This window comes from Panulirus ornatus, chromosome 28, assembly GCF_036320965.1.
Source record: "Panulirus ornatus isolate Po-2019 chromosome 28, ASM3632096v1, whole genome shotgun sequence".
NCBI classification, from domain to species: domain Eukaryota; kingdom Metazoa; phylum Arthropoda; class Malacostraca; order Decapoda; family Palinuridae; genus Panulirus; species Panulirus ornatus.
In genome coordinates, this window is record NC_092251.1 from 5,556,763 (window position 1) to 5,582,500 (window position 25,738).

General features: G+C 49.7%; 1 protein-coding gene across 5 annotated transcripts in view; it reads left to right on the top strand.

The window, feature by feature from the left end:
- The first annotated feature begins 16,102 nt into the window (after nucleotides 1-16,102).
- Nucleotides 16,103-25,738, top strand: part of LOC139757780 (uncharacterized) — a 207,506-nt gene continuing 197,870 nt past the window's right edge. For 4 of the 5 annotated variants that reach the window (XM_071678572.1, XM_071678573.1, XM_071678574.1 and 1 more), the window contains exon 1: nucleotides 16,103-16,472. The gene's annotated coding sequence lies outside the window, so the exon portion shown is untranslated. The remainder of the gene's footprint in view (nucleotides 16,473-25,738) is intronic. The other variant, XM_071678578.1, reaches the window with a different exon arrangement.

A 25,738-nucleotide genomic window follows, 5' to 3' on the forward strand; every position in this document is an offset into this window, starting at 1 on the left:
ATAATTAATAATAATAATAATAATAATAATAATAACAATAATAATAATAATAATAATAATAATAATAATAATAACAATAATAATAATATTAGTAAATGGTTAATCAAATTTTTGAGAAGTAAAATCCCGTCTATCAATAATTCACCACTGAACAAAAACCTTCTACATTCTCAACTTCTCAGATGTCCTTCACTTATATCTTATGATTCCTTAACACGAAACGTTTTACCTGTGGTCCTGATCCTCCTTCGCGAACGTTTCATCCTCCGAGCACGTCCGCACGACCCCCGAACGTTTCGACACTCGAGGATCAGACCATAGCGTAGTTCAACGGGGTCGAACCGTTCGCTGTCTCTGAGAAGTGCAATCCAATTCCTCTTGTCCGACAACGATGCGACCCCCTTCCCTCCCTCCTCGGGGGTTTTTCCTGTCGGAGGGCAACGCATTGACTGTCGTGGCTGACCCCCACCACTGGTGGCGTCTCAGGTCACGCCACGGTGGTATCAGGTCACGCTACGGTTGTGTCAAGGGCCATACTATCGTGATGGGTCGGGTCGCACCACTACACGGGTTCGAAGTTCATGACCCGGTGGACACGACTTCTGGACCACGGCGTCCATCATCCACCCGTCCAACCTCCATTCCCCCTCCTCCTCCACCCACCCCTTCCTCTTTCCCCACCAGGAGTCGTATACACTACGACTCTCTCTCTCTCAAAACGTCGGAGGTCGTGCGCTGATCCAACGCATGCGAGCTTGCGATACACGTACACATCCTGTGCCAGTCCTGCGAGCGTCATCATGCGAGGTCAACAGATTCAACCCAGCGACCAGTGGAAGGAGGCAGTCTACTCTTCCCCTTCCACGTCAATATGTTCCCCTTCCACTTTACAATCTTCCCCTTCCAAGTTACTATTTTCACCTTCCACGTTAATATTTTTCCTTCCACGTCACTATTTTACCCTTCCACGTTACTGTTTCCCCCTTCCACGTCACTATTTCCCCTTCCACGTTACTATTTTCCCCTTCCACGTTACTATTTTCTCCTTCCACATTACTATTTTACCCTTCCACGTTACTATTTTACCCTCCATGTTACTATAATTTTCCCCTCAGCGTTACTATTTACTCTCCCGTTACATTACTTTTCCTATCGCGTTACAAGGCCAAGGCCACACTCCTTAAGAGTGACAAGGTCCTATAACGAATACTACGTTAAGAGCCATAATCTCTACCTTTTCTTCAGTCACAAGAGCCGTAATAACACGTCTGAAAAGCCTACTACTTGCGCCGAAGACTTGTTGACACAGACAGGTTCAGATGACACTATTTTTCTTTTCCTTTTCGTGTTTTTCAAAAGTCTGACTTCCTTTATCGATTTACTCAAATCCTCTGAAAATATCCCCAAGTTTTACTTCATGATCGATGAGATTTGAGACCATGGGCTAGGAAAGTGTGGAGCCATTTTTTTTTTTTTATGTATACCTCAAGAGTGAGTTTTGCGTGCGACGGTACGACCCCTTGAGCACAACAGTACGACCCTCGAGGACAACGGTACGACCCTCGAAGACAAAGGTACGACGGCACGACCTTTATCCCTGCCCTCGATGGTCGTAACTTCAAACTACAAGGTCGTCAGGTCGTGGAAAGGAAATGAAAAACACCGTTCGTGCTCATGGGTCGTACGGTCGTGCTTCAAAGGGTCGTGCAGTCACGACGAAGACAAGCCTAAGCTCATGGGGGTATAAAAAGACGGCGCCATACGTTACCCAGCTCATAATCTCAATTACCTGGCTGCTGGGGGCCAGACAGCTCGTGTTCTTGTTTACATCCATGCTCATCAGCTGATCCGCTCCCAGCTGATCGCGTCACCCACGGTCGACGTATTGGTCCACGAGCCCACACGAATTAGTGGCATGTTTAACCTCTATGAAAATTAGTGGCTTGTTAACCCCTACGAAAGGTAGGAGTTTGAGGTTACATTAATGAATCAGGCGAATCAAAATAAATTTTCCCCCCCCCCGTACATAAATCCTTTTGAGGAGACGGGTGAGGGAAATCATTAGTAATTTTCCTTTTATCAAACTATTACTTTTCTAAAAAAAATTTGAGGTGTTCTAGTCCGCGAGGAGGCTCCGTGTAGACAAAGGAGTGATCAAATTACATAAATAATGCCCCTAGTGTGGAGATAATGACGACCCCTTTAACAATTAAACATGTAATGACGATAGTTGCAAGAAAACAAAGTAGAGCATGATTAAGCTAGGAAACAAAGAGAAAAGCAGGTTTTCATGACATTTAAATCCACACACACACACACAGACATATATATATATATATATATATATATATATATATATATATATATATATATATATATATATATATATATATATATATATATATATAAATATATATATATATATATATATATATATATATATATATATATATATATATATATATATATATATATACAGAGAGAGAGAGAGAGAGAGAGAGAGAGAGAGAGAGAGAGAGAGAGAGAGAGAGAGAGAGAGAGAGAGAAGTTCCTACTTCTCTCTTAATGCATTTAATTTCCCTGAAATCTATTCGAACGAATTCTCCGAACATGATCAATGCCTGACAGCTGTGTTTGTAGCCCTGGAGCGCGGCCACCTGTGCGGCCGTGGCGATACAGATCTGCTCCTCCAACGCCAGAGAGAGGGGCGCGCGCCCCTGGCCTACGCCTACACAGATGGCTAGATAGATTAGGTGGGGGAGACAACAGTGAGGAGACTATTACAGCAGCCACAGGGTGACCGAGTTAAAGGAGGAAGAGAGTGTGTGGGTGTTCCTTTCGTCACGATGGCATATTCTCTCTCTCTCTCTCTCTCTCTCTCTCTCTCTCTCTCTCTCTCTCTCTCTCTCTCTCTCTCTCTCTCTCTCTCTCTCTCTCTCCATCTATCTATCTGTCTATCTATCTATCTCCGTGACCGATCAATCACACACGTATAAAATCGAGGAACCCAGCGACGATCATTTCGAACTGAATTCAAACACACACACACACACACACACACACACACACACACTCGCGCTCTGGCCCAACACACAAATCCAGAAGGCGAGTCTTGGCGCCCAGGGGCCCCACTCGTGGTCGGAGATTAACCAGAGGTCCCCCCCGCCCCCCCAGTCTGGAAACCAAGCCACACCATACGTCCCCGCGGGGCGATACACTCCATTATTAAAAGCTGGGATTTACGTAGGAAGGCGAGAGAGAGAGAGAGAGAGAGAGAGAGAGAGAGAGAGAGAGAGAGAGAGAGAGAGAGAGAGAGAGAGAGAGAGAGAGAGGATGGCGCAGCGAGGAACCAGGCTGCAGCTGTCCAGATGCGAGGTATGTGAACGCTGATCCTAATCTCTCTCTCTATGTAAGACACTGCAGAGGAGATTTGCATCGACCAAATTTATCCCCATCCCCCCACACAAACGAATCTGAAAACGTTGGCATACGAGTCGGCAAACGTTGTCTTCCGAAACGTTCGCAGTGAAATGAACTGGACAAGTTTCTACGGAGGGGACAGTAACTCGTCCCTGGCATGCATGAGAACACATATGTCATCACAGGTACTCACGCCCTCTACCAACGTGTCTGGTAAACACGGGCGGTGCTGTGTAGGCAGGCAGGAAGGGGTGGGGGGTGGGGTGATGGTGGGAAGGGGGCTGCCACGTACGTATATACCACACCTGGAGGTATGTCTTGTATGTGTTGTCAATACATATGTATCGATGTAAAGAGAAGAGGTGGGCGTCATTACGGTATCTTAGGCACAACAATGGACACGCACATACGAAAGTTTATAAATGAAAACAACGGCATACATACACGTCATTTATTCATGCAATTGCGTTTCTTCCGTGCGTGTACATACGAACATAGATACGCAAGTGCATAGATCGTACTTAAATACGCATACGCTTTCATACAGAGATTACTCGAACCTAACCAATCCTATTGCCTACATACATATGTATATACCTCTTACATACACATAGGCGCATGACACATACTCGCTGTCATAGGTAAACTGTCATGCACCAGGTAGTGAGCACGACCCTTGACCTTTGGCCTCTCCGAAATAGATTTACTGGATTTTTAGAATTGTAAATTATATTAACGATTTGGAATGGGGGGAGGGGGGTCCCTGTCCTTCATGAGGAGGGAGGGGGGTGGTGCTAGAGGGAAGAGATATATTGGGAGTAATGCAGGGCTTTCTGTTTCCCTTCCTTCTCCCCATCCGCGATGAGGAGGATGGTCTTCGTCCCTCCCCTATTTAAGGCTAGGACTATGGTCTTCCCCTAGTGGTCTACTCTGCTTCCCCATCTGCTTGTAGACGGTTCTGGTAGCATGACTAGGGGTCTGGTCGACCTCCTGTGTGGCTCAGAGTGCCCGGCAGGGGTCTTGGTAGGCCTCCTGTGTTAGAGGGCCTGGCAGAGGTGTGGTCGAAACCTGTGTTACGCAGAGGGCCTGGCAGAGGTCTGGTCGAAACCTGTGTTACGCAGAGGGCCTGGCAGAGGTCTGGTCGAAACCTGTGTTACGCAGAGGGCCTGGCAGAGGTCTGGTCGAAACCTGTGTTACGCAGAAGGCCTGGCAGAGGTCTGGTCGAAACCTGTGTTACGCAAAGGGCCTGGCAGAGGTCTGGTCGAAACCTGTGTTACGCAAAGGGCCTGGCAGAGGTCTGGTCGACCTGACGAGACTATAAAGGAGGCGACGTCAAGGCCCGCGGAGAAGCTCACGAGTGACCCGCTTCAGCAAACAAACGTCACCCACGACCTGACGTGCTGAACCGCGCCAGTTCCATGTAGGTCAAGGCGGGACGGAGGAGGGACAGACACGCCAACTGCCCGGCTCGACGGTGTCCAGCTGTGAGGTACGTGGGGTCGGGACCAGCGATGAGGTTCCCAAGGGTAGGGACCCGTGCTGAGGACTCCCGGAGGACGGAGGAGTACGGCGTGTGGCGGTGGAGGTCCTCGGGCGATATGCAGGCGGCGCGCCCCTTCGCAGGGCGCGCCGCCCGCGTGGCTGTCATCCCCTCCCACCCCGACGATACGAACCACACACACTGAAAGCCTCGTCAAACCTTATCTACAAATCAAACTGTGACGTCCCTTGGCTTAACTGTCCCTCCTACACCATCGAGATATACCCCCAGTTCATTGTTCACGAACACATCCTGCTCTCGAAAACCCGTTCTACGAGAACATAACACCACGACACAACTGTGCAACACATCCCTCGCCATCACCACTACGGGGAGTACATGGGAGGAACAGTGAGGCGGGTCTTGGGACCATACACTTAGAACGAAGCCAGATACACCCGAAGCCAACGCTTCGAGCGCTCCCTCTCCTACAGCCATACACGAGACAGTCAGCCAGCCACATGGACGTTCAGCGGTTCCATGAGGCTGGTGGCAACGTGAGACAACGAGGAAAGAGTGGGAGGGCACAGTGGCGTCGCCCTTGTGCGGACACTTCATTAACTCCTCCTTTACATATTTCCAGCGGGAGGAAGACAGGGAGAGGAGGAGGAGGAGGAGGGAGGGAGGGCAGTGAGGGGGAGGTTTAAATTTAGCAGACAAACCTTCCTCCCCGAGGTGACTCACGCCATTCTGCCACCCAAATCCCATAAATATGGAAAAAGAAGCGAAGTCACAGCAAACATGACTTCAAAAACTGGAGAGAAAATGGTCCGTGTTTGAGGCGGAACACCATGATCGTCCTGGTGATGTACGAGCCTCCCTCCCTCCCTCTGCTCTACCATCATCATCTACTACTACAACCATCCACAAAACCTTCGTGAAAACCTGAACAAATAATAATAATAATAATAATAATAATAATAATAATAATAATAATAATAATAATAACAATAATAATAATAATAATAATGATAATAATAACAACAATAATAATTACAATAATAATGATGATAATAATATTAATATTAATAATATTTATAATGATAACAATAATAATAATAATGATAATAATAATAACAATAATAATTACAATAATAATAATAATAATAATAATAATAATAATAATAATAATAATAATAATAATGATAATAATAATAATAATAATAATAATGATGAAAATGATGAAAAATTAAAGAGATCATGTTGATGATAATGATAATATCATTATATCATTATTATCAATATCACTATCACTATCATTATCGTTATCATTATCGTTATCATTATTATTATCATCATAAATATCATTATGGCTATCATCATCATCATCATCATTATCACTATTATCATTATCATTATTATTATTGTTATCATCAATATCATTAATATTATGATTATCATTATTATTATCATTAACGTTTTAAGGTGGTATAAAATATATCATTTCCCTTTCACACATTTGAAGGCCATAATTGAAGCAAACTGTAACGCTACACGAATCGCCAAACCTAAAAACACATAAACAAAAAAACACATTCCCGCCTGTAATTCAGTAATATGTCGTGATACAGAACAGAGGTGTAACGTCTTCTCTCTTTTTCCCCCATCGTGACAGAAGACGATTATTTCTTTCATATTTCTCTTCTTTCTTTCTTTCTTTTCTATCACCGCGGGTCCAGATGGTATCAGGAACTCCCAGCCAGACACATTCGTGTCGGGAGTGACGTTCGTTATCCGTGTTAACAAGCCGTGCCGCTAACATGCCAGGCCTTTAAAGATGCCGAAAATAACGCCTTGGAAATAGAGTTGAAAATTCGTTCGGTGTTTTGGAAAGGAGCTACGTGCGCGACCCCTTCTGCGTGGGGTTCGATCCCGCGTACCTGAAGAGGGTTGAGAGGGGTGATGGATTCACTGTCCCACGGGATGGATCGTCCGTCCCACAGATGGATCGAGGTAATGGACCGAGGTGGTGATGAGGCAGATATGGCCCTCTGCAGACGCTGGTGAATGTGATGAGTCGAGGTGGGTGTGGTCAGGTCCGGTGATGAGTCAGGGAGGGAGGGATGAGGTCCGGTGATGAGTATGGGAGAGTGGGATGAGGTCCATGATGAGTCTGAGAGGGTGTGGTCGGCTCCAGGGATGATGAGTGTGGATGGGAGGGATGAGGTCTAGTGATGAGTGTGGGAGGGTGTGGTCAGGTCCAGGGATGATGAGTGTGGATGGGAGGGATGAGGTCTAGTGATGAGTGTGGGAGGGTGTGGTCAGGTCCAGGGATGAGTCAGGGAGGGAGGGATCAGGTCCGGTTATGAGTATGGGAGGGAGGGAGGGATCAGGTCCAAGTGATGAGTTTAGAAAGAGGCGAACTGTAGACCAGAGGAGAGGTCGTGGGGCGCGAGACTCCACCACACCTCCACCACAGGAGGCCCCGCCCCCTCATGCCACCATCTCCTCCCACACTTCATCAAGACGGATCCTAGGGCGTCTTGCTGCCCCTATTACCGAGTCTCCCTCCACCTCAACTTCGGCGCCACAGGTCACGCCTGCCGGTGAACTCATCGAAGTCAAGAATGACAGAGGACGGGGACGTTTTTCACACCGAGGACCTCTCGTGGCAAGTTAGGAACGGCCCTGGCCGACCTACGCCTGAGAGCGATAGTGGAATCAGATCACCCGATAAGCGACTGAGTTCACTAGAACGTTTTGGGTTCTTTAAGGACCATTATCATCGTCTCGGGGGGGGGTACAAACGCTGGTTCTTAAAGAGCGACCCACCCAGGGCCGTCCTGTCGCAGCTCGGGAGCCCCGCCGCCGCTCCTGTATCGACCTAACAACGATTTTTTCCCACAACATTTCGCACGTGGAAAAGAAAAAAAAATCTTACCCGAGGGAGAAATTTTTTCTTTTTTTTTTTGCAAAGTTTTTGGGAAATTGATTTGTGTCTCGATGGGGCATCTGGCGGTGAGGGCAGAAAACCAAGACTGATGTGGCGTGGGTAATGTTGTGTGTAGGTAGGGCGTGTGTGTGTGTGTGTGTGTGTGTGTGTGTGTGTGTGTGTGTGTGTGTGTGTGTGTGTGTGTCTGGGGTGTCAGGGAAGGGAAGAGTAGGCAGGTGTGGGTGCCACACTCGACGACACTGCCAAAGTATAAACATGAATTAGAGGAGGGAGCGAAGTGGAGACATTTCGAGAGAGAGAGAGAGAGAGAGAGAGAGAGAGAGAGAGAGAGAGAGAGAGAGAGAGAGAGAGAGAGAGAGAGAGAGACGGGCGTGACCTCGGGGGAGTTACTGGTCAGTACGCCTTCGTCATCAATCACCAGAGGCTTGTCACCACCTGTGACACGGTCCACACCTGGTGTCGCAGACCACTGTACCACCCTACGCACACACTCACACACACACACACACACACACACACACACACACACACACACACACCTGGCTCTGGACCTTGCCGCAGCCCAAGACTCGGTAACCAAGGTTAATCAGACAGCCAGCCAACTCTCCATACCACAACCTTCCTGGTACCGAGACGAGGTCGTACCATCAACGTTAGACGAAAGGGCCACATCATCATCGAGAACCCTCCCGCAACAGAGGAGCCCACTCTGCCCTGCTCCTGCGCGCAGCGCAACCCCGAAGCCTCAGGGGACCACATCAGAGAAGGTCCTGGGGGTTGTATATAACACTGTAGCACATACCATGTGTTGTTCAAAGAGGTACACATTCTGGCTAGCAGAGAACGCTACAGGTAAGCGTTTAGCCAAGGGGCTGTATTGGCAACCAGCCACGGCATCTTTATAGGAACGGCTGGAATGTATCGGTCCTCAGGACGTGATACATATTTCAGTATTTGTTGTGCTCGGCCCTACAGACGTGTGGATTCCACCATTTCAAACGCCACCAGTATAAATATCGAGTACCATTTGTTTCACTCGATCCCAAAGACAGGTGGATTTCACCATTTCAAACGCGAGCTGTGCAAATATCGAGTTTAAATACTACGTATCTCAAAAACACATCGTCAAACACGAATGCAGATGGTTTGAAATTAATTCCCCGTGGTATAAAAAATTCTTCATAGGGATCTCCAGATATACAAAAATGTGCGTTACTGGGGTCTTAAACCCCGCTATACGTCCATACGTGTTGCTCTATGAATATTTCACAAGCCTCACATATTGGAGACAGAGCGCAGAGTGGGAATTCCAGGTCCCCGTGCACAAGGGCCCTGTACAAACATGTCTTCCCAAATTAGGACAAACACTCTCTTAACTCCTTGTGTCTCGGCGTTATATAATCCGAGCGGCCGACCCTCTCTCGCCGTGCCCTGGGGGCCGCCTGTGTCACGCGGACCACAACAATGACATCATTATTCACTCCGCCACGACACTGGTGGGCGGGCGATGGCGACGCCCCCCCTCCAGGTCGCTGTTTGAGTCCTCCCGCCATAACAGGTTTGGGCGCCGGACGACCGTGACGCCCCCTTCACACACCACCCTCCCCTTACCACCCTCACTCACCCTAACCACCACCATGACTGGTGGGCAGGATACTCTCCCCTAAACAGCTAGGGCACCACACCTTACGTCATCCAAGTCAGTAAAACGGAGACGTAAACTGGTACTGCCAAGGGGTGGTAAGGAGGCACCTCCGCTGGCTACTCCAAGACAACCAGCTGTGGCAGCGGGTGGGATCCACTGTGTCGCATTTACCCACGACGAATTAGTGGATGTAAATGAGACGAAGGGGACGTCCCACACGCCACGCCACGAAGGGCTGTTCCACCCACCAAAAAAGCCTTGCTTGAATCGAACAGCACTTCACTCTCGCCCTCCCAGCGTGCATACCCTGGTGAATATGGCTTATTATCATTAGCAACATGATTATCATTATCATTTTTTTTCCTGCGAGGTAAAGGAGAAAGACAGACTGGCGACGAGCCCAGGCTGGCATGATCATATGCGGCAGCGGAGCGAAAAAAAGAAGACAACTTATTTCAGGTGTCTGGCAATAGGTCTTTGCGTCGGCAGAAGTGCTCCTGTCACGCGCTGTCCTAACACGGACCAGGCGACGGAGCCCCTCACACACAGATCGACGGTGAGGTTACGAGGCATAACACAAGGCGAGGAAGTTCAGGACTCATTATCATCTGACAACGAAGCAGCCAGAACCCCCCTAAGTGTTCCAGCCACGGTAACGTAACACGGAGTGACAAAGATGTTGCCAAAGTGGCCAGGAAGGTGGACGGAACATAACCACTACCCTAAAAGAAACGAAGTTAGTATGGGTGGTGGAATCCTGGTGGACTGGTTGAAGTTCCTCACCGCCACCACCATTACCACCACCACCAGCACGACCACAACCACTCACATGATCAACCACCATAATCAACCATCCACACACAGTCTACCAATACCATTGATAGTTACCCACTCATTACCACAACTGATGCCTCTACATCACCACTACCAGCTACCACCACTACCAACTACCAACACTACCAGCTACCACCACTACCAACTACCAACACTACCAGTTACCACCACTACTATCAGTACCAACTACCACCACGACAAGCTACCACAACTACCATCACGACCAACTCTACCAACTACCACCTCTATCAGCTACCATCACTACTATCACTACCATCACTACCAACTACCACCACTACCAGCTACCACAACTACTATCAATATCAACACTACCAACTACCACCACTACGATCACTACCAACATTACCAACTACCACCACTACCCACATCAGGAACGAACAGCTACCACCACCACAGGTGCTACCTACAACTACCATACGCCATCCCTCACCACCAGAGCCACTACCCGCGCCACCAGTGCCACTACCCTCACCACCAGTGCCACTATCGCCCTCACCACGAGCGTCACCACTACCGAGGAGGGCCACCAATAACCATCGACCACGGGGAAGGAAAGGGCAAAGTTCACATGCCAACATTCTTCACATACACCTGAGGCACTGTTTCCTGAACGTCCCTCTCCCCACCCCAGCCACAATCCATCATGGCGTGGGTGCTGCCTTCACTCACACACCCACCAAACATTACAGGTGAAGAAGCGCACACACACACACACACACACACACACACACACACACACACACACACACACACACACACACACACACACACACACACAATAAGAAAAGGATAGTTCAAAAAGTTCTACGATAAAAGAGTTCACGAGTTTAAAACTCCCTCCCCGCACAGTACAAACAGATGATAATAGATAAGTAATTACACACACACACACACACACACACACACACACACACACACACACACACACACACAGCCCCCAGCCCTGTGGCCTCAACAGGCCAGGACGCCTCCCCTCCTCCCTCGCCCTACGTCCTGCTGCTAGGAAGACTTGACCCCCTTCCTCCACGTCTCCTTAAGCCTCCTGCACCACAGATCCTGCTCACTGGGAATCCAGTAGCATTAGTCTTGCAGATAAAAGACTCTCCCGCCCTCTGATCCCTTTCCCATGTCTCCCGAAGCCTCCTTTGTTTTATCCTTGTCCCCCTGGAGGGAGTCAAGGGCGCCCCCTCCGCCCGAGTCGCTCGTCGGGCCACCTCCGTGCGTGTGGGGGTGTTCGCCTCACTCTTATCCCGTCTGGGTATCGGGTCGTCGCGTTATATGGGGGAGGGTGTTCGCTAGCCACTGTGTGTGTGTGTGTGTGTGTGTGTGTGTGAGGGAGGGGTCGTCCGCTTTTGTGTTTCTTGGGAGGGTCGTCAGGTTTCGTGTGTGTGTGGGAGGTCGGGGTCGGGGTTTTCGTCATTTTGCATAAAGGGAGTCAAGTTTTAGTCCTGGGGTTCGTTAGGTTTACCGTTGGGGTCGTCAGGTCTGATGTGGGGTCGTCAGGAACCGTAAAATGGACCAATTCATGTCACACACACGCACACGCACACACACAAACACACACTGTAGCCAGAAAACACAAACATAAAATGTCAGGGGTGAAGCTACGGACAGGCTGCTCATTTACCATGTGTATGAATCACTTTACAGTTTCCAGGGATCATTTCCACATGCCTGTGCAATATTTACAGACATCTTCCAGGGTGTTTGGCACACTATGTTACCCAACGTTGAGAATCAAACACGGGAGTTCCACAAGGCTGTATTTCGACATGGGAGACTACGACACTGCTGTATTTCAACACGGGAGACTACAACACCGCTGTATTTCAACATGGAAGGCTACACAGTACTGCTGTATGCCAACGCTGGAGTCTTACAACGTTACATGAGTCCAATCTGGTCCTCTCCACGGTACAACGCGCCTTCCGTGGGAGCTACAGCAGCAGAAAAAAGCTCGAGTAAGTATATCTTATGTACTTACTGTAGTCAGCAGAGATACAGTTCCTCTACAGGAATTCGAGCACCGATCTATCTATCTATCAGTCTATCTCTCTATCTGTCTGCCTTTCTGTCTCTCTGTCTATCACAACGGAGCCGTCAGTTCGTTATCTACATTCGTCACAAACCTTATCCATAACGCCTCAACGCCTCCCGGCAACACAACCGACGTGACCCGGCTTTACAAGGGAACCGTCTCCATATTTACCCGGCAGCCGGCTGTGACGGTCCCCCATCCCCAACACCCACCCACACACACACACACACACACACAGAGCACCACAGCACTACACCCGTCAACATGATCCCCCGCCCCTCACCGCGCCACCACGGGTCATCATGTTCATGACGTCATCATGAATGAAGTCATCTGTGCCAAAGACACTCACTCGACTGGTAAACAGAGCGAAGTCAAGAGACCGTGAACCGATTACCTGAAGGGCTGAGTGACGAGATAATGGGATGGTTATGCACACGACCTGGTAATTGAGAAGCTAAATTAATTAGATATATGACCCCGCCTCTCTCTCTCTCTCTCTCTCTCTCTCTCTCATGACAGGCCTATGACCCCCGCGCCTTATCTCTCATGATAAGCCCATGAGACAATCTCTCTTACGTATGATCTCTCTCTTTTCGTCTATTCCCCAAGGGTCTAGAGACAATCTCTCACCCATAGTCACTCCCACACCTACCCCTAGGGTCTAGAGACGATCTCTCCCACATGGTCTCTCCCATATATATCCCTAGGTCTAAGAGACAAATAGTCTCCCCAACACATACCCCCTCCCTCCCAGGGTCTAGAGACAATCTCTCCCACATATGGTCTCTTCCACACGTACCATCAGCGTCTCTCCCACACATTCCCCCAGGGTTCTGGAGACAGTCTCTCCCATGTATGGTCTCTTCCACACGTACCATCAGGGTCTCTCCCACACATTCCTCCAGGGTTCTGGAGACAGTCTCTCCCATGTATGGTCTCTTCCACACGTACCATCAGGGTCTCTCCCACACATTCCTCCAGGGTTCTGGAGACAGTCTCTCCCATGTATGGTCTCTTCCACACATACCATCAGGGTCTCTCCCACACATTCCCCCAAGGTTCTGGAGACAGTCCTACCTCCCACGTATGGTCTCCCCCCAGCCAGGCCCCCAGGCTCTGTGAGGGATAATCTGTCTTTACCAACGGTGTTCACAATGCCAGCCACCTCCGCGGTTGTAGCAATCAAAAGGACACACGGTTCTCTCTCTCTCTCTCTCTCTCTCTCTCTCTCTCTCTCTCTCTCTCTCTCTCTCTCTCTTAATCTGTAAATCGTTTGTGATATCAGCTTTATGTGAGTCATCTTTCTCATCAACTGGGAATAAAAGAGTGAGTAATTGGGGATATATATATATATATATATATATATATATATATATATATATATATATATATATATATATATATATATATATATATATACAATGACACTAATGACTAATGGTAATAATGACGATAATAAAAACGTAGAGGCAAACAACAAAGAATAATAATAATAATAATAGAAATAATGATAATAATAATAACAATAATGATAATATTAATAACACTAATAATAATAATAATAATAATAATAATAATAATAATAATAATAATAATAATAATAATAATAATATAATATCAAAAGCCGGTTTTATAAATGTGTGTGTGTGTATGTGTGTGTGTGTGTGTGTGTGTGCACGTGCGTGCGTTTCCGCTCTTCATGACTGACATGCTGAGCGTGACTGACGCGCCGTGCATGACCGGTCTATACCGTACATGACTGGCCGCCTTCCCCCCCCCCCCCCCCCCACATGAGTGTACGACATCTCGTGTCTTTTTTTTATGTTCGTTTTCTCCCCCCCCCCCCCTACCCACCCACCCACCCAAGGGATTAGCAAGCGATCATTACCTGGCTGTTGTGGTAGTATTGCGTCCTCCTCCCCCCGTCCCCAGTTCGAGACCTCTTGCCTCTCCCGCCGACCACACCTGCAGAGTCCATACCCCTCACACAGACCCCAGCCCCTTCCCACATCCTCACCCTTGGGCTGGTGTACAATCTCTCCCACACTCGACACAGCCACTGACATAGCCTCATAAAATCATCATCGTTACCATTGTATCAATGTGTGTGTGCGGGGGGGAAGGGGGCCTACGTGGTGTGGCGGTGAGCGGTCCTGACCGTGACGGATTCGCGGGTTGCCTCAGGGGTCGAATCCTGGTTGCAGCAGTCGGTCCACGGGTCAACCCAGCTGTTCATCCACACCTAAGGAGTTGGTCGATATCATGGGTTCCTGGCTCAGACAAGGGTATATATATATATATATACATATATATATATATATATATATATATATATATATATATATATATATATATATATATATATATATATATATATATATTTATTTATTTATTTATTTATTTATTTATTTATTTATTTATCTATTTATTTATCTATCTATTCATTATACTTTTATCGATAATAATAAGGCCTCAATTAGGGCTTCAGTTACCCGTGCCGTCCCAGCTAACGTAAGAAAAATATAATAAAATTGTGACCACGCCATGACCATGATATAAACAGAAAAAAATCACATACAACGCACTGTGACGATTCTGATTGAGTAGATGAACATGGCAGAGAATCAACGTACATTACAACTCACGCACTCCACTTCAGTCTAGTTAAACCCACACACTGGCAGCGATCACACACACCTTATACTGAAGACCGGTGGTCAAACTTACGGTTTTTTTCTTTAGGCACACCAAAAAGGGGTCATTACATCCTAATGGAATAGTAAGAGTAAGAACACTACTATCATTACCTTCTTCGTGAAATACATACGAATAGCATACGAGACACCAGTGAATACAGACGTGACGACATACAAGACCAAGAGAACCGGAGGCTCTCCTGGGAAAAGAACGTGGGACCTATGGATGACAGGACGATCAACGAACTCGCGCCTCTGTAGAGAATAGAAGCAAATCCACACCTACCAACTTTCTGGAGGAGAAAAGTCCAATGATATCGCAACTGTTGGGGAGAAAACAGAACACTTCGATGAACACGAGAGGAAATACGGCCCCCGTGAGACAGGCGTTCTTCTCTATAACAACACTGGCGTCTTTAGCGAATGCCAGGTCACGGTGGAGCACCGAGCAGCACTTCTGTAAATCTGAAGATCTTCTCCTAACCGCCAGAGCGATCCTGCAGGCAAAATAAAAGCCTAGAGCACGACAGCACGACCCTTGACGTTTAGCTATCGCTCGACAGCCTCGTCGTGCGTCATCTTAAGTATCCTCTGTCATCTAATGCTATCATCAGTGGAGGTAAAGTAGGACAGTGGAGTGGATAATCCTACTTTGAACCGGAGTCTTCAGCTCTCTAACATATCTAAGCTGTCCATCTCTGCCAGGACGCGGGACAAAGGCGTCGATAACGGAAGTGTTGGAGGGGAAGCGTTGTGCAGCGCCGCCGTGCAGGTGTGAAGTGTACGACAGGACTACAGGTGTGTGTGTGTGTGTGTGAGGGTGTGTAGCGCCGCCGTGCAGGTGTGAAGTGTCGGCCGTGACGTCAGGTGTGTGTGTGTGTGTGTGTGTGTGTGCGCGCGGTAGGAAGGTGAGGGGCAGGGGGGTGTAGGGGCGACCGGGCGAGGAGGAGGAGGAGGAGGAGGAGGAGGAGGAGGAGGTGGTGGTGGTGGTGTGTGGCGGTGGTGGTGGTGTGTGGTGCCGGGCAGCGAGCGGGTCGGTGTGTGTGTGTTTGTGAGCCACACTGTCGGAGCCAGCCAGGAGCGCCCCGCGCCCTCCCGCCACACAGATCCCGACTCCTCCTTCAGGAGAAACTTTTAGACGCGACCCTGTTAGTGCCACAATGGAGGACCGTCCGTCTCATACAGAGAAATTTACCTCACACGGGGATTAACGGGAGAGAGAGTGGATTGTGCACGACCATGAGTGATAGATGCGACCTGTAGAGGAGGTACCGTGTGAATAATCAGCCAGTGAAGAGGGCCGAGTGTGTGCGGGTAAGGAGGTCCTCCACCCGCAGATGGAGCGCCACATCGGAAGCCCACCACCTCGCTAAAGGCGGCAGGTGAGTCACCCTCGTACTCTTGACTCTGGTCAGGTCTAATAGGAGAGGGGGGGGGGGGGAAATGGAGGTTAGAGACGGGGAGGGGGGGAGGTGTAGTACCATCGTATGCATAGGTTATGGTACACAGAGGGGAACGTGTGTTACCATTACATGGCTAGGTTAAGGTACACAGAAGGGGAACGTGTGGTACCATCACATGGCTAGGTCATGGTACACAGAGGGGGACGTGTGGTACCATCACATGGCTAGGTTATGGTACACAGAGGGGAACGTGTGGTACCATCACATGGCTAGGTTATGGTACACAGAGGGGGACTGGTGGTACCACCATATGGCTGGGCGTTGGCGCACAGAGGACGTGTGTGGTGCCGTCACATGACGGGTTAAGTGTTATATGGGTAGGTGGAATTCGTCCCTCCACCCACTACCTGGGTGTTAATAAGGGTGGAGGTGCGGATAGCCGGTGAGGGAGAGTATAGGGGAGAGGATGGGGTGTACATTCCCAACCTTTCCCTCTTCAAAGGTAAGGAGCAGAGATGATGAGATGGTGGGGGGGAGGGGCTGGAAGAGTGACGAAGAGGGCCCTCTTCCCTCTACCCCAGATTGCGCCTGAGGGGCGGGGGGTAAGTAAGCAGGAAGGAAACACGTCCTGGGGTGCCAGTATACATGGCAGTGTCTTGTGTCGGTAGGGAGCGTCACCCGTTCCCTCTCCGTGGATGAATGTGTCTTTAAACAGACCATATCGCAAGTCCACGATACCACACACTGCCGAACCTGACAACATCCGTTAAGATATCTGCCCATGTATAACCTATGCATATGTAATGCACAGGCTATGTACACAATGTATATACAACACACACTGAACTATTCAGCCATGTATACCGAGGTGTGGGTACGAATAACACCACTGTGAAAATCCACTGTAATGGCAAGGAGAACGCCTCCACCTGCAAACATATTACGCACACGAACGCAGCTCCTCACTGAGTCCGTGCATGCAATTATTTGCAAGCATACACGAATACAAACACGGGAAAATCAGTAGAAAAAAAAAAGAAACAGGCACACACAAGCGTGCAAGACGAATCACAAAGGACACATGCAGAGCTCTTGGGCAGCGGGGCGGGGGTCGACGAGGAGAAATCCTCCCTCTAGAAAGTTTGGACATATCAGGCCGTAGGGGGAAGCACTAGTGGTAGCAAGTCCTTTAGAACCTGGTCTATAGATATCGCCAGCACCTAGCGCTAAAGCGCTACACTAGAATATCGCTTCACGTAGATATGGGCTCTGATTAAGACACTAAGACTAAAATAGCGCTTCACGCACGTATAGGGTCTGATTATGGGCGAGAGATGGCAAATCGTATGGGCAACACTCCTCGACCAGCCACCATAAAGAGGCCCGTTTGTGAGGGGTAGGCGAAGGCGAGTTGATGCGTGCCGAGTTATGGGAAGGATTAGATCAAAAGATACCATCAACTTCGGGCGATCTCTCCTCCGTCAGTTTCCTGGCGCAGGGGATGCCCTTACGGAGGACAGAACACACGTGAAGCCCAGAGGGACAAGGGTGGTTCATGACACTCGGCATGGGACGACAGCGCGAAGGTCGGATGACAACGAATAATTTGCTGGCGACGTTCCCTTCAACCCAGTAGTAGCAGCAGCGGGCAAAAGCAGGAGCAGGAGGCAGGAGCGGACAGCAGGACAACTGGCCGACGACACTTCAGCAGTGGGCGTGAATAATACAGATAGAGCCAAGGTCACACCACCCACACACCTGATAGGTCACACCGGAAGGAGAGGAGGAAAAACACCGCTCTCGTGCCCCCGATGGCAGGGTGCCGAGGCGTACACCACCTGTGGTACACCTGCATCAAGACGGTGCGACTCTTGAGCACGACGGTACGGTCCTTGAGCACGACGGTACGGCCCTTGAGCGCGACGGTACGGCCCTTGAGCACGACCGTACGACTCTTAAGCACAACGGTACGACCCTTGAACACGATTGTGCGACCCTTAGGTATGAAGACTTGGCCTTAGGTTTAAGTGCTGGGCAGTAGTAACCCAGAAAAAAATCGCATGGACCGTGCTCATGGGTCGAAAAGTCGTGCTCAAAGGTCGTACTGTCGTGCCCGAGGGTCGTAACGTCGTGCTCAAGGATCGTAACGTCGTGCTCAAAGGTCGTACCGTCGTGCTCAAGCGTCGCATTGGCATCCACAAGGACCGCACCCTTCATAGAACTCTTTGGAGAAGAGCTCTTACTGTTGACTCTTTTGGGTGTAGTGTTTCGTGAGCCCTCAGCAATATCTCTGGGGAGCAGCACTGCTGTAAGATCTACTGGCACTCTCTGGGGAGCAGCAATGCTGTAAGATCTACTGGCACTCTCTGGGGGAGCAGCTCTGCTTTAAGATCTACTGGCACTCTCTGGGGAGCAGCTCTGCTATTAGATCTAGTAGCACTCTCCGGGGAGCAGCGCTGCTGTAAGATTTACTGGCACTCTCTGGGAGCAGGTCTGCTGTAAGCTGTACAGGGGTGGTGTTTCGTGAGCCCTCGGCATTCTCTTGAGATGAGCTGCCCTCCTGGCTCAACTGGGGGTGGCGAGCTGGAAGCCCGCAGAACTCTCTGGGGATGAGTTCTACTAGAGTAGCGTGTCGTAAGCCCAGGGAGCTCTTTGGGGAGGAGTTCTACCTGGCAGCGCGTCGGAAGTTAACAGAACTCTCTGAGGTACGCGCAACTTTGAACATTTCCCCTCACCACAGTGCCTCCCTCACAACCTCTAAACCCCGAAACTCTTTCATCTCATCTCCAGCAAAATGCAATTCCCTCCACCAATAACTCTTGTCTCGTCGATCCAATTGCCACAGGAGGGGACAGAATAACGTTCCAGTGTCTCAAAAGTTCCACGGGGCCTTACCCTCCTCCATGCCTGGAGAACCCAGCTCCAAAAGCTCCCCACTAAATGCCTTTAACTTCTCCGTGTCAGTCCCCCACACCCTTGCTAAATGCCCTTAACTCCTCTGTGTCAGTCCCCTACACCCTTGCTAAATGCCCTTAAATTCTCTCTGTCAGCCCTCCACACCTTTGTTAAATGCCCTTAACTTCTTTTGTGCCATATTGGTTTTGTGTTTGCACATATCAATAGCTATCAACAGTTTGATATTGACTCTCTCTCTCTCTCTCTCTCTCTCTCTCTCTCTCTCTCTCTCTCTCTCTCTCTCTCTCTCTCTCTCTCTCTCTCCACCTGCTGCTGCTGCTGCTGCTCGTCACAGGCAACAAGCGTCCGGCCCTGGGAGGGTCTCATGGGCTACGGGGGTCAAAGCAATGCTTTCATGTGCCATGGAATTTGGGTCCACCAGTACACCTGCAGGATTGATTCCCATGCCTTGGTACTGCTGGTGTTGGTGGCGTGTTATCTGCAGTCACACAAAACTGGAAAGTCTGTCAGCAAGAGCCAAAACAAGGCAGGCTGGTTGATGCATCCTAGCCTCTCAGTTACGTAAACTCGTTCCTCGTTCAGTGTGGCTGGCTAGACGCTGTGGGAAGTGAGGTGTGAGTATGGTATGGACTCCATGTAACCGATGCACATGCTGGGGCGTGGATCGCCTCCCTCCACCAACGTACTCTAGCGTCTACGATCAAACCATCAGTCGGTCGTGGACGGGTTTCAGTCCACCGTCATCCTCGACTCTTCCCTCCTTCCTATCCCCATGCGTAGTGATATATCCATTCATCTATTTGCTTAAATTTCCCACCCTCAACATTCTATTTGCCGTGACGCGACGCTGTAGGGCAGGAGACTTGTGGTTCAAAGAGACTTCTGGCTTTGACGTTCGAAGTGTTTTTTCCCTTTTTTTCCTCCCCTCCCCCTTCACGTGAAGTATAACGTTACCAGAAGTGTGTGAGGAAATATGAGGCGTGTGTACCCGTTAGGGCGGCCTCATACCCTAGCCCTACCCCCACCTCACAAACCACCACAGGAGTCACCAACAGAGGCAGTGGGAGGAGATGAGGGAACTCCTCTTCTTTTTTTTCAACTCAGGTATTACTCACCAACTCTTGATGGTGAGTAATGAGTGTCTGTAAGGTCACCTCAGCGTCAGTTTATTACGTGATGGGTAGGTAACATAATACTTCCTAGTGGTTAACATCGCGCACATTTTCTGCCTGTTTTTCCTTTTAAGTCGGAGGGTTGAGTCCAGGACGAAAGTCCTCAAGTCCAGGTATCGTATTACCACAAATGACTGAAGGGAATGGAGGAAAACATAACCTAAGAGTTCGGCATGAAGGGAAACACCGTCCTCTTTAAAAAGGATCAAGTCTTACCTGCTGGGAAAGACATGAGGAGACAAGGCGTTCCAAAGCTTGGCGGTGTAGGGGAAGAAGAAGACGCCACAACGGCCCTAACCTCGAGTATCTAGCGGCCACACAGTAGTGACGTGGTCGCAGTGGCCTGTTCAGTAAGTCCTACGTGGCGAGGCTCATGACTGGTGCACACACTCAGCCAGTTCTCGAGGACCCGGAGTCATAGCCATACAAAAGGAGGAAAGATGGAGGAAATTCCGTGTTGAGTCGTCAGCGTACGGCTGCATCTGGTTATCGAGTTAAGACAGGAACTCGTTGATCAAAAAGGAGGAGGAAGAGCCTCAAGGACACCGCTGCTGATAAAGGAAAGGGAGGAAGGTTGAATCCATCGATAGCTATAGAGACAGACCGGCCAGAGAGGAAGACAGACATGAGACAACAGAGTGAGGAAGGAAAGCCTGGAGAAGGGAGCTTGGAGGACAGACCCCGACGCCATACAGGATCAAAAGCTTTAAATACACCAAGAACTACAACATGCGATATCTCTCTAGAGTCTCTCAGCTTTGATGACCACACAGCAGTGGCACAGAAAAGGCCATCAACAGTGTCTCTCGCCTTGGGAATAATATACACACGAGTGGGGAGAATGTGAGGTTCAAGATGCTTTGAGAAAGTAAACGTTGAGGGGGGGAAGATTCGAGGATTTCAGAAATAGCAGAAGTCTGAGAACCAGGACGATAAGTGAAGGGGCTAGAGCGGTCACATCTTGGGACAGACTGTAGCACTACATTTCAGACGAGCAATTATGAACCCTCCAGTGCGAACTGGTGGTGTAGAGTGTCAAACCTCATCAGGAGAGGACAGGAGCCTAGGAATGGGAGGAAGGTGTCAAGGCTTGTGGCGGGAATGTAGATAGGTCGAAGAAAGTTATATATATATATATATATAAAGTTTATATAGTTGGGGGAAGAAGAGCGGGTGAAACAGAGAGAAAACCAGTGGTCGCCGGCAGGTAAAGTCTTGAGCCAGATGATCTCAAAGTTTGGAGATTCCAGGTCCACGAAGCGTGCCACGAGACAGTCCCGGTGTTGGGATAACACCAGATGACACTCACCTCACACTGGGATCCTCAGAGAGGAAGAGATTCACGACAATGTGAAGTTCTTTTTACTTGAAAGAAACTGCAAATCTAGACCCTTCCTCCCTACCTTCCTTCCTCCCTACCTTCCTTCCTCCCTTCATTCCTTCCTTCCTTGTGGCTATGCTTAACTCTCGTGTGTGATCCTTGTCTTGTTAGGATCACCAGATTCTCGGCGTGATCTCTTGTCTCGCTAAGATCATCCAGACGCTGGGCATCATGACGTGTCTCGCCCAAGGTTCACCTGACGCTGGGGCTGTGTCCGTCTCTCTGTGTCTCTCCGGGATCACAGGGAGCTGTGTGTGCGTGTGATCCCACCCTTCTCCACAATCACTCGACTCTTGGCTGCGTCACACACACACACACACACACACACACACACACACACACACACACACACACACACACGGGAGAAAGTCAAACACAGAAGACCAACAATGCCTGGGGGTCCGCCGTTCCTCCGAGCTGGTAGACACGTCCCCCCCACCACCACCACCACCTTCTTCGCTGGACCAACCAAACTTTTACAGCCTCGGACCCTTATCTCCATCCCTTCCCTCTCTCCATCTCTCTGTCTCCCCTCCCCCTCACCCCTCCCACAACCACTAGCAGCCGCCACGGAGCAATCTGTCTGAGTAGTGGCGTCGTGTGGCGCGGGCCAGCAGGGCGGCCCGGCCCAGACTCGCGTGTGTGTGTGTGTGTGTGTGTCTATAATACCAGGGTAGTGGCGGTGGAGGAGGACGCCCCCTGAGGATGGGAGGTGGAGGGAGGAGGGGGGCTCTGTTTGTCGCATCCAGAGGGCGTCGCGTCGCTCCTCTTCTGCTCCACTCAGGGACGACACTTTGCTTTATTCTCGGACACGACGTGCTAATTCTATGCAACACACACACACACACACACACACACACACACGAACCAAGAGGGCGCTGCAGCCCCTGTGAACCCGAACACAATACACGAGACGATCAACGATGCTGTACTCTAGTGTCTCACAAGCCTCGTAATGACACCTCAGCAACGCGTCTGCGGCTAATTCCCCCTGCCCTAATTAGTGCCACAATGACCCTAGCTAATTATGGCATACACCAGCACGCGGGTTACGGGGAAGCCGCGCATCGCTCTGGTGGCAAATCAAGCTAAGTGCCACTCACCGCCGACCCTCACCGGGAACCTCGCGCTTCTCAGAACCTCACACTTGTTCACGTTCAGGTGACGCGCGCCTCCCCGGGTCACGGCCTCACACCTGTCCCCCCTTCAGACGTGCAGTGCTACAGCTAACACATTGCATACACCGGTGAGCAAGGGATGTACAGACGATGAACAACACCATTACCATTAGGCTGGATCGCAAAATAGCTGCAATTCCAGATGAGAGAAGCCGCCATGCAGCTCCAGTGTCATGTGAGTAACGCAAAGGGTCTCACAGAGAGAGAGAGAGGAGCTGGTATACATTCCGCTGGGGACTGAGGAGAGGCTGGGATGTTCTGGGAAGCGAGTCGGCTGTTGTTTGCTGAATGCGACGTAAGGTCGGCATAACAAGGGACTCTAATGACGCGTAATTACCTTGTCGTACTGTACGGGAGAGGGAGGTAGGTGTCTACACTCGTGGGGCACTCCATCTCTTCAACTTTTTCTATCATACAAGCTTTTAAACTTCTTTATGCCGTCCAATTACACGGTGTCATTTCTTTACCTCATCCGATTTATTAAATGTTTTGATATACAATGTAACTACTTCTCTACATCTTTTCTAACAAGTCTGGCTTTATTTATATATGACCACCTGTTGTTCAATCGGTGCATCTTTCGAGGAACTGTTCACAGTGAACAACATCAAAACCAGTTTAAAAAATTAAGAGTGGCAGTTGTCACCCCTTAATCTTCTCTCTCTCTCTCTCTCTCTCTCTCTCTCTCTCTCTCTCTCTCTCTCTCTCTCTCTCTCTCTCTCTCTCTCTCATGGTGGGCAAGTTTATGGTCTCTAAACCTCTCACTCGTGGCTCACGTCTCTTAATTTTGATACCATCTTTCTCGCCTTCCCACGACCCCTCTCTATGTGTTCCCTGTCGTTCTTTAACTGCGGTGAGCAAACACAAGATGCATTTTCCAGTTCTGACCAAGAGTGATATACGCTGTGAATAATTTCCTTAACATTTCCTTCCGCAAGCACTTAAAGGTGACTCTAATAAGTGCCAGAAGACACTCTGCCTCCTTTACAATGCTCCCAAGGAGGAGGTCTGACGACAGGCTACTGTCGACTCACAGGTCCCCCTCACACACAGGTTCCCGCTGGCTAAGGATTGTGTCGAGGCTTTCTTTCACTGTGTCCCGTCCTTACTAACTTAACTCACGTTGAATTTCATCAACAACGTATCTGACAGTTTTGAGGTCTTTTTTTGAGGTTCCCTCTGAAGTTTACGGCAACCATCGCCGCCGTCCTTTATTTCCTTCATCACCTTGGCCTCCTCTGTAGTTCCTCTGGCGAGTCACTAACACCGACCAAGAAGAACGATGGTTCCAGGACGGAGCCTTGCAGCACACCACTAGTAATCCCAGTTTATTCTGAGAAGGCTCCTCAGCCATGCATGCTTTGTTTCCTTCAAACTGTCAATCGAAGGAGCTCCTCTCCGTCCCCCTCCCGTCCCAACCCCTTAATTCATGCCGGAAGATCCACCCTCTTAACGAACCTCCTGCGAGGCACAGTGTCAAAGGCTTTCTGCGCGGCATAGTGTCAAAGGCTCTCTGACCATCTAGATACCACGCGATGCACCCATCCTTCGCCTCCGTCTGAAACGGAGATCGTTCCGTCGTGGAACGCCAATGTGATCCCCTGACCTCACGCTGGTACATCAGCGGCATAAACAGACCCGTGACGTTTGACCTTACACGGGCACATCGGCTACATACATACATGACGCACCACCTTTGTCCGGACGCTGGCACGTCAGACGCATACAGGACCTGTGACCTTTGAACTGACGACGATACTATCGCAGGGCTGACGTGCTACGCGGGCACAACCCCCACACACATATACACACCTGCACGTCGCGTCGCGTGGCTGGCGGTGGGTGTGTATACCACGCATGCCTCCCTGGACACCCCTGCCACACTAGACATACACCCTACACATGATACGCCCGCCCTACATGACGCGTAGACGCACGTACGGGATACCGTACACTCTCGCTAGACACGGAGGCCTACGCCGTACTGCGTAGTTCACGCCCCACACACTACACGCACCCGTCCGCGTGTCATGTGTGACACGACAGGTCGTGTCGGGGTAGGAGGCGAGGCCCGCCTATGCCAGCGATAAGAGGCAACCATCACGCCCCCCCCCCCCCCCCCACACACATACACACACACACACACACACACACACACACACACACAGTCCGCTTTTATCATCGTCAAGATCAGCGACACGAGAGCGAGAAATGATAAGAAGAAGAAACCCCACACATTAAACAACACTTAAGAGATATCTCACACTTATAATGATATAAGTAAGACGTGAAGTACCATGGTAAAGAAAAGCCCAACCGACTACCACGAGTTCCATTAATGTCTGTCTGTCTGTCTGTCTTTCATCCCCTTCCCCCCCTCCACCCCCACCCCAGCCGCACTCACCTCCTCCGCTACTCTCTCCCCCAGACACATGTTAATCAGCCGCCCGGGGCGCCTCGCTTGATGAATACCCTCCACACTGATTAACCTCGGGTTTTGGCGGGGTGGGAATACGCAAGGGCGTAACTGGCGGGGCGTACTGCGTACAGTGAGTTTTGTTCCTCTGAAGTACAACGGTACGTTCCATGGGCACGATG